Below are 10,933 nucleotides of genomic sequence, written 5' to 3'. Positions count from 1 at the left end.
GTGTAGAGGAAAAAAAGCCCATTTTACTGGTCCATTCACACACACATACACACACACACACACACACACACACACACACACACACACACACACACGTCATGTTTATATAAATTGATGGTTTTTGATTCACATTTTTGCATACCATATATTATTTTAGGTGAAACTTAGAAATACTTTTTTTTAATTCTTAAGGTTGAGACCTGTGTAAGATTATTATAGGAAGGATTTATATTTAAATTATAACTGAACTTATCCCCTACTGCTGGGGCCATTGTACTGAATGAAGTATCTCATATCCATATGCCAATATAGGATCTTTGATATTTCCTTATGGTATTCACACATTTCACATTTTCACACACAAATTCCTCTCTGTAGTATGAAGTTTTCAAATTACTAGTTTCTCTTATACTCTAGTGAAATATTCCCGTAAGTTCTAAATAATCATAACCGTGATAATATTTAAGGGAGTTACCTTCAATAGTCCTCATCTGATACCTGTCAATCTCTTAGAAGATAGTAAGACACACCCAGTCGCACACTGGCATAGCCCTAATGTCGGATAAGCTTGCTCGTGCTCTAGTTTAGCGGTGCTACAGTCTAACCAAGTCAATGTTTTCTTTTATGAAACTTATTTTATTCCACAGACAAAACTTATTACTCTCTCCCTAAACCACTCTAGCATGATTTCCTTATAATTTACACACTTGAAAAATGGGAATTTCATGGGGCAAGTTAATATTCTCTTTTGCTTTCAGGGCATTCAGCTATTTTCCATGGTTTTACTAAGTAATCATTTCTTTTCAGTCTTATTTAGCAATCTCAATTATTTTAAAGAGTTGTCACTCATGTACTTTTAAAATTTTTATACAAATACATTTTGATCTTATTCTTTTCCATCTCCCAACTCTTTCTCAGGGAAACACTTCTCAGCAAATCCCACTTTGTACTTTACTTTCTCTTAAAAATTTTAAAATAAACAAAGCAAAAAAAAATCAGACACATGTACACAAAATAAAAACAATAGTAAAAAAAAACAACAACACGGATTCTATTTAGTGTTGCCAAACTATTCCAGAGCATGTGTCTTGATGTGGAGTATGGAGAACACATCCTGTACTGCTACATGGATAAAAGTTGAATTTCCTTCACACAGAAGCTATCATTTAAAAATAGAGTCTTTGTTACGTGTGCTACTATTTTACATTCAATTCTCCTTTCCTGTTCTGGAATTTTAGTCTAGGTAAAACTTGTACAGGCTTTTTAGTCATCCATTTCCTCTTGCTTTCTGCCTTCTGTTCCATAAGTATCCCTGAGCCTCGAGTGGGGAATGTGATACAGACATCCCATTTTAGCCTGGGAGCTACAAAGTCTCTCATTCTCTGTGTGTTGTCCAGTTTTTGGTCTCTGTGTTAATTACTATGTGCTTCAAGAAGCACTTCTCTGATGAGAGTAAAGAGATGCACTGATTATAACACTTTTTGAGAAGGAGTCATGTTATTGCTGTGTTTATTTATTGGAATTAGTGTAAGGATTTGGTCCTTGTTTATGTCCTTTAATTACGTCATCAGCCTTCGCTGGCTTCCCAGCCTAAAAAGCGGATGGGCCCTCTGTGGGCTCTCTCTGTCCCCTCTCCTTTGCGCTCCTTCTCCCCGTCTCTCTCTCTCTTTCTCTCTCTCTCTCTCTCTCTCTCTCTCTCTCTCTCTCTCTCTCTCTCTCTCTCTCTCTCTCTGTCTTTCTCTGTCTCCCCCCCCCCAATAAAGCTCTAAAAAGGTAACCATGGTTATGATTCTTTTAATCAGCACGCTCCTCTGCGGGCATGGCCGCTGCGGGTGGCGACCAGCCATGAGGGCCAGTGCTGTGGCATAACCAACAATTAGTGTAGCAGTTTTTCCATTAGAGCCTATAGACTGTCTAGTCTCCCTCCGGCTCTTGGCCTGATTGACAGTGACAACCATGGGTTGTATTTTCATCAACCAGGCCTTCACACCAAACAATTTTACTCCCATAACACTTTATTACCCTAGAATATCATGTAGGCAGGTTACCAGTTTTGCTCATAGGTTTCACAACTAATTAATTAATTAATGATTAGTCTCTTTCTCCAGTCACATGTATAGAACCTTTCAACACTATGAATGCTGGGCATTAGGAAATGAAGCTTCTAGTTTAGCATCAGGTTGATTTATCCATGTACACCAATGTATGTTTCTTCAGCAAGAGAGACTTAGGTTAATGTAGTTTGTGGAGGATGACCAATAATATTGAAAATGAACTGTAATATTCTGGGGAGTAGTACATAGAATCCCTTTGGCAAACAACTCAATAAAATGTAACCTTTTTTTTTTTTTTCTGTGCTGGATGTATTGGTCACATATCTGATTGTTTTTACAGGGTCAGTAATACTAATGTTTTTGGTAAGGGTTAAAAGATAAAGGGTAAGAAACCCTGGAACAAATATTAGAAAGTGATGGGCATATGAACTCCCAGAAACTGAGACAGCATCCATAGGGCCTGTGGGACATATATGAGCTACAAAGAGGGTGCTGGGAGAAAGTTAGACAAATAGAACTTAAGCTTAAGCTGGTTACTGCAGAGAGTAGATACAAATGGTGCCAGAGGAAGTTAGTTTAAGCTGTTTGTGCAGAGAATAGATACAAAAGATGGCTAAGAGGGAGTTAGCTTGGGTTGTTTGTATAGAGATTAGATACACCTGGTGCAGGAAGGAAGTTAGCTCAAGTTGTTTATACTGAGATAAGATACTCAGATCAGGAGATGATGTCAGGGCATAAACAATTTGTAAGTAGGGTGACCTTTAAAGTGATTGGTGGGTTCCTTCACGCCCTCCTAGGGTTCTCAGGTTTTTGCTATAAAAGAGGCTTACTTCCTAACAATAAATGAGTTCTTGCTTCACTTGACTCCCAGTTGAGTCTGATTGTCTCCGGGTAAGAGGGAGGCTGTTGGAAGGGCAAGGGGCACACACTTACCTTCCCTCGGTTCCAGGCCACCTCTTCACAGGTGACCTAAGTGGAACTTAGGTCCTGGGGCAGGACCCTACATTGACCTATGTCAACTGGGTCTCAGTGATGAGAATGGGAAGGCCCCATGCCCATCAGTAGACAGACAACCAAAAGCAAGCTCAATGGTAGTTTTAGAGGTTGATTTTTCCCATAATGCTTTGTCTAGGCATTTTTCTTTCCTCTCTTTCTCTTCTCTCTCTCTTTCTCTCTCCTCTTAAAGCCTTGCTTATACATCATGCTTTCCAGTTTGTTTCTTTATGTGATTTCTGTTTGTGTCTCTATGTCTATATGTGTTTCTTTTTTTTTTTTTTCTTTACTCTTTTATTTCCCTTTTGTTGCTTTTGCCCTATTCAGGTTTGTTTGTTTTATTATTTAATAGTGTTTTATTTTATTCTAAAAATTACACTCATGAATTTACCTTAACATAATTTATTTATTTAGTATTCTCATTTACTTAATTGTTTAATACATCCAAATGTAATATTAAAAGATCAACAGCTGCCAAATTTGAGCTGAAATTCCTTTGTAAAACGTTTAGTACATTTAATTATGTGGAAAACTTAGTGCTATAATATTTTTCCCTGAGTAAAAATTAACCCTTTATGATACTTTCTAACAAAATATTCAAAAGTATATGTAAATGATGCCTGACATTAAATATAATACATCTATGCTAAAAGGTCTCTGAATTCTCAGAACTAATATAATACTACAATAGTCTCAATGTAATAAAAACAAGAATTTAAATTTCAGCATTCCCAAGTCCAAGCCTAGTGAGAGAACAACTTATTAGTAAGCACTGAAGGCTCCCTACAGAGAAACAATTTATTTCCCACAGAGAAAGCAACATATGAACCGAAAGCTCAATAAGGATGCAATCTGGTCTAAGAGCAGATGCTGGTCAATAATTCAATATCTAAAACCAACTGATCAGAGAGCAATGGCAAACATTTATTCATGGAGTAATAAATTATATATTTGTGTTTCTTGCCTGAATATAGAAGTATTCTACATCATAAACTCTGCTTCTCCTTTTTCATACAAAGTATATGTATAGAAAACTGTAGAGAGGTACATTAAACGATGCAATTTTTGCTGTATGTCGGTCACTTTATGGAGCATTTTCATTTAGTATAATCTTAATCATTACTTCTGAATTTTAAATATCTTCATAGTAAAACTACTTATGTGTAAAATCACTCTATAATAAAAAAGCAAAATCAAAGAACTTAAGAGACGGGCAGAACATTTTATCTGCCTAGATATTGGGCTACTATAGATCATGATGGATATTTATTTTTAAGATTTCCTTTATGTTTATCTGTATGAGTGTTTCACCTTCATGTATGTATGTATACCATATATGTGCCTGATGCCATTGAAGCTCAGGAGACATCAGATTTCCTGGATTCAGAGTCATAGGTGGTTGTTAACCTTAGGGTGGATTCTGGGAAGCAATTTAAAACTTCTGTAAGAGCTTTGTATGCATGTGTGCTTTTGTCTGAAGAACCAACTACCTAGATCCATGATGGATGTTTTGATATCCAATGTTTCCACTTTTATTGCAATTTATATGCTATAATCCAATAAAATGATTCAGGTTGGGTAGAATATTGTACACCTTTCATCCCAGCACTTGGAATGAAGATACAGGTAGAGCTCTGTATTTTGAGATGAGCTTGATTTACATCATGATTTCCAGAAGAGAAGGGTCTACATATACAGAATTTTTCTCAGAAAAACAAGACAAAACAGAAAATGTAAAATGATTCAGACTCATAGTATTGGATATCATCAGTTGAGTAATTTTCAAATACACCTTAAGGTATTTCCAACTGAAAACTGGAATATTTCTTATCATCTCATACAGATACATATTAAGCTACCTTATATTTAGTTCTACATCATTGTCTTGCTTCTTACCTTTGCTGTGTTCCATGCAAATGATTTATACAACTGCACATCGATCACATTTTCTTAACCTGATCTACTGGTCACTAGCATAGATCTTGTAAGTAGTGCTAACAATAGTCACCAATGTATAGATTTTCCTTCTAACATATGTTACTATGAAATTACATATGACCATTACTGGCTTTGACTAATGATAAATGAGCAAAAGACCACTAAGTTTCCTGACTAAATTTTTATATTACTCTGGTACAATATCCTGATTCTGTTTTGCTTTTGTGAAAGACAATGATGCTGATTTGAAAAGAGTCTCTGGTAATATTAAACCTGACTGTAACATGAAGAGGACCTTATAATAAGAAATAAATGCTATTACTGTTGAGTTGCTAATACTTAAGATAGTCTGTTAAGTCATCATAATCTTGCTTTATTATTTAATAAACACTTTTAATTAAAATGGATAGTTAATCTCTTTCCATGAATAGTTATTTAGTACTTTTCATGACTTACTTTTATTATTTCTAAATGTGTGTGTGTGTGTGTGTGTGTGTGTGTGTGTGTGTGTGTGTATGTGTGTGTGTGTGCATGTGTAAGAATGCAAATGCTCACGAAGTTGGTGGAAACCTGACTTGGATGTTCTGCAAGAGGAATACATGTGCTTAAGCTCTGAGTCATCTCCCCAGCTCCCTCATTTAACATTTTATATTCAAATATTTCCTAGGTGTCAGTTTTCATTGTATTTCCATTTTTCCTATCAGCATGTTAAATTGCACTTCACATCGAATCTACTCTGTATGATGTCATATAATTGACCTTTATAAAACACGAAACCACTCTCACACAGGTGAATTAATGAGGTCATGAATGGGGAAGAGGTGTTGAAGTGTTTGGTACTGTGCATGACTTCCCCATGTTAAGATAATATTGAGTTCCATTTGGGAGCTATTAGTTACCACCCAGGCATGTGAGCCACTATTGCAGCCTTAGGGTTAACCCAACACAGAGAATTAAGAGGCAACTAAGGAATGCTGAGGGTGGGAGAAATAGTTTTTTTGTCCCAAAGGAAAAGCATACCCATTGGTTATTAAATATCAAATGATCAGCCCTGAAAACATAAATACAAATAATATTAAACAGACTGAGTGATTTATATTTACGTATTTAATAATATAGATGGGAATACTAATACATAGATGTGTGTAACAACAATTCATTTTAAAAGGTCACAGATTTGAGAGAGAGCAAGGAGGGGTACATGAAAGGAGGTAGGGAAGTGGCAGAATGGTGTAATTCTTTTCTACACTAACTAAAGAGGAGAAGCAGTGGAGAAGGTAGAAGTGGGGCAAGAGGAAGGATGAGAAGTGAGAGTAAGACAGTAGACGGGGAGGGTGATGGAGGAGAACTGGAGACGAAGAGAAACACAAAAACCCATTTTATGGGAAAAATCCTAGCATGAATATTTTTTCCTGCTCTTAGTTTTATCAACTTTCAGAACCCTCCAAATTTTCATTCTGCCTTTCGTAGATGACTTAGTTTTATCAGTTTCCTCCTCCAGTTCTGTCTCTTCCCCCACTCTTTCTTCAGACTGTCTCTTTTTCACAGGATGAACCTGCTTGAAATTTTCTGCTTGTATTTCTACTGATTTTCTTCTAATTCTCCTTTCTGTGCAGACCCTTTCCTTGGTTGCTTTCCCTCCTCAAATTCATTGACTTCTCCACTAATTACTGATTCTTGAAAGCTGGTATATTGTGACTCCTCACTGCTCACCTTCCTTTGATTTCTGCCGTTGGCTTCATGCTCTTTAGACTTTGAACTTTTTCTTCTCTGGACTCTCCATCCCTCACAGGCAGTTTATAGTTCAAAAGTCTGTCTGTATCTTGGCTTCTTAGGTTCTATAGATGAATCTGATTCAGAATTGACTTGATTTGGGCCTTCCTCCTCTTCTTGGGGTCCCTCATTTCGTTGTAAAGTTCACTTATTTATTTATCCTCCTTATGATTCATCATTTGTAGAGAATCTTCATCTTCAGAGCAAACATTGGCTCTAATGTCTTCCAAAAGCATCCTTCTGGCGACCCTATTCTCAGGATCGCTGTTGTCATCAACATTATCTTCTATGACAGATACTTGTGTTGATAAGGCATCATCGTCTCTTGAAGACTGACAACATCTAGTGTGAGTATGCAGCACCAAACGCTCTATCAGAGGCTTTATCTCCTGTTCCTCACTGTTCTCCTCACCTACAGAATACTGACCATCATCTACATTATCAGAAGGAGAAGTATTGTCTGCTGGCATCCTTTTAGTGGTTGTTTTTAAGGAATTTCTTTGTTTTTCTGTGGCATTGCCCGTCTTCTTTTTGGCTGGAGTTTTTCGTTTCCTCTGCTTTTTAGCATCTTCTGAACTTTCCATAGAATCAAGAGATGATGAATCACTTTGTGTTTCTTGGGCAGTTCTCTTTGAATTTAAATTTCTTCTTTCTCTCAATTTAATTCTTTTCTGTCTCTTAGTGGCAGAATCACAACACTCTCCTTTCAAACGATAATTTTCAGTATCAGATAAACATGCTGGCCTTTTCCTTGAACTCTTTCCAGGCAAAATGCATTTTTCTTTTTCTCCACCAGGCACTTCATTCTTATTCTTTTTATTTTCTGAAGAGTCACAACTATCTCCTGTTCCTCGAAACTTCTCCACACTATCAGATAACTCTTTCTTATTTTTTGATATTTTATCTTTTATTCTTTTGCTTTTATTGTCTCCATCAGTATTGTCATTCTTACTTTTTTTTATTCCTTTAAGAAAATGAACAGTTTCTTCTCCTTCAGGGAATTTCTCAGGAGCATCTGATAAAGACTCTTGCTGTTGCTCTCCCTTGACTGTTTCTTCCTCCACATGAGTGGTTTTCTTTCCTTTTGCTGCGGTTTTCTTCTGGGTCTGCTTCTTATAACCTGAAGGCTCATCATTCTCTTCCTTCTTTGGAAATTTATCAGTAGCATCGGATGAACCACTCTGTACGGTTCTACATGCTTTGATTTTCAGGTGTTTAATATTTTCTTTAGTTTTAGCAAGTATTTTGTCCTCAGGAATTTTCACATTCCCTTCCAGCCCTGCAGGTTTTTCAGTACCATCAGAGGAAACATGTAGCTGCTTCTTATAAAGCACCTCTCCCAATTCCACCTCACGCTTGCATTTCTTGACTGAACTGTCCGTTCCAGTGAAGTTCTCTTCCCACTTCCCATCAGTGTCATCAGATATTCCTTGCTCAGTGGTCACCCTTTCCTTCCTTTCAGTATCCACTGCTATTTTACTTTGCATTTCATCTTCAGAAGAGTCACAGTCTTTCTTATTTGAAACACTCCTCTTGATCACTCTGTCTAGGCCAATGTTGTGCATGATTTTTATCTTTCTTTTGAATTCTGAGTCATAATGAGAAGACTCAGAGTAGTTTTGGCATGTCCTTTCAGAGATTATAGAGCTTTTAGTTGGCTTCCCCTTTTTAATACCAAAATCTGAACCGGAAGTGGAACTTCTCCGTTTTCTTTTGTCATTAGCATCTTTCCCTGTTTGAATTTTATGAATTACCTGTATTTCATTAATGTCAGTGTCTGAAGAACAGTGACCCATTTGGCTTACCTCTGTGAGGACTGCTTGGATTTCATCAGAATCAGAACTTTGATCTACAATCCTTGCTTGTTTCGATTTGGGCACCTTATGAGGTTTAGGGTTATCAATAGCAGTAAAAGGATAATTTTGCTTAGCCTTTCTTCTTATCAGAACTGACAAGTGTTTCTTCTCTTTAATGGTTTCATTGCTTTCTTCATCTGAATTTGCTATTGAAAGGTTGGCTTCTATCTGTTGCCTCAAGCGTTTGGTTTTTACATGTAAGGATCTTTGAAGATCAGATTCTTCTATGAGTGATGCAACATTATTTTCACCCAAACGCTCATTCTCACTATTTTCCTCTTTGGCTCCACATTTCTCCAAACCAGGGGCCACCCCAGAATGTTTACTGAAATTTTTCTCTTGTGGAACTTGCTGGAAGTCAGTGCCTTGAATTGAGGCATTAGAAAGGGACACTTGGGTGAGTTTATCATGTATTTCTTTTCGTACGTTTGCTGTAATTTTGGACTTAATAGCCTTTGAAGGAAAGTTCAGTTTTAGAGAGGAGCTCTCCAGTTCTGGCTCAGTCCCACTGTTGCTATCTTCTCCTCGATAATCAGTTGAACTCTGAACTTCCGTAACAGTCTCAAGGCTGTCAAAAATGTCTTCAGGAACTGAGGAAGAAGCAGACACAACATCTATGCCTAAGTCTTCGTAAGTGTTAGTGGGTTCATTCTGAGGTCCATCTTTCCTACTTGATCTCTTATTTTCGCTTTTATTTGCTTTTCGATCCTCTACTGTGAAATGCTTGCTGTCCATCATCTTCGTTGTTGATCTAGCATCCAACTTTAAAAAACACTGATTTTCTGTAGCACAGGATTTTCTCCCCTTTTGAATTTTTGTTTTAGAATAAACATCTGTAATTTTAAGATCTTTGGTAGTTTTCTCTTTATATACAGCATCCAAAGCTTGAATTTCTGAATTCAAGTCATCTTCTAAGGAAAGATGAGCCTTCTTGATATCAGTCAACACAGATTTAAAAGCCTTAAGCTGACATAACTTCACAGAAGAACTCATTTCTGAATTATCTGCTGCCTGTTTTAGAAACTTAATATAGCTGGAGTTTGTGCTGGATGTTATCTCAATCAGTTTTTTTGTCTTCCTTATCATCTCTTGGGGTACAAGTAGTGATGAGTAAGCACAGGGTACAGAATCAGAACACGAATTATCTAATTTTGTTTTTTCTCCATTACATCCAGGACTGTTCTTCCTTGGAGAAGCTATGGGTATATGGTCACATACTTCACTATTCTTTTCCCTGTTAACTTCTGTCTTCTTATTTTTTTGGAACATTTGTTCTAAATTCTCAAATACACCATTGCATGCAGTGACTAAGTTCAATAGAGGCTCTGGACGACACACGTAGCAATGCCATTGATGGCTTTCATCCAGTATTGTAGATAGCTCTTTTCGACCAAGGTTGTACAGGATGCATTTCTTACAGAAGGCATTATGGCAAAAATCACAACAAACCAAGGTCCCCCCTTCTGCACACCATCTACATTGCTCATCTGTTCCATCTGAGTCACTGCTAATGTCACCACTCATGTAATACTTAAAGCAGTTCTTACAGATGAGGACTTTTAGTGAAGGGTGTCTATAAAAGGAATATTTTTGAAATTGATTGACCTGTTGTCCACAAGCAGTGCAGTTCACAATCCCCCCAAATCTGTCTCTGTGCTTTTTGAAATTTTCAATTCTCATTTTTCTTTTGCTTCTAAGTTCAGTCACTTTAAAATCATTTTTGTCTTCATTCAGTAATAGGTCTAGCTGTGAAATCACTGTACCTTTTGATAAGTGTTGCATAGAAGTATCATTTTCTGAATTTTGACGAGTAGCTTTTACATTTATAGTCTCCTCCGTGGGTTTTTCATTACCGGATTCTACACATTTTGTCACAATTGAAGGTTTTTTCCTCTTTGATCGTGATGGTCTTAACAATATGGGAATTTCTGAGGAGTTAGTTTCCCCTTCCTTACTGTTTTCCATCATATCAAAGATATTTCCAGAACTACTGATTTTACCTGTGTGTCAGGTCATTCCACATTATGGAAAAGATGTACCCTTGGGTTCCTCTGGTGAATGTGCTCAGAAGTCATGAACGGTCTGCACAAGTGGCTTTCTCTTGGGATCAGCACTCATGTTTCCTGCTCCGATGCCTGTTCGCCTTCAGCAGCCCTTGGGTAGAGTTCCTCACTCCCAGGTGCCCTCTATTACTATCAAAATCCACTGAAATTTCACTGGTTTTCGGAGACCGGAGACCACGCTGGACACCCCCCAAAGCAGAAAGACCGCTACGTTGCCATGGAAACCAAACTACGTCACGCCGCCATTTTGTTGGCC

The 10,933-nt window shown here is 37.3% G+C and overlaps 1 pseudogene; it reads right to left on the bottom strand.

The window, feature by feature from the left end:
• Window positions 1-6,378: 6,378 nt before the first annotated feature.
• On the bottom strand, window positions 6,379-10,732 carry LOC128106586 (transcriptional regulator ATRX-like; annotated as a pseudogene).
• Window positions 10,733-10,933: the final 201 nt, after the last annotated feature.

Source organism: Peromyscus californicus, unplaced genomic scaffold, assembly GCF_007827085.1.
Source record: "Peromyscus californicus insignis strain IS unplaced genomic scaffold, ASM782708v3 Scaffold_9__1_contigs__length_137607984, whole genome shotgun sequence".
Taxonomy (NCBI): domain Eukaryota; kingdom Metazoa; phylum Chordata; class Mammalia; order Rodentia; family Cricetidae; genus Peromyscus; species Peromyscus californicus.
The sequence above is the reverse complement of the archived record's forward strand: the minus strand, read 5'-3'. Positions and strand labels throughout refer to the sequence as shown.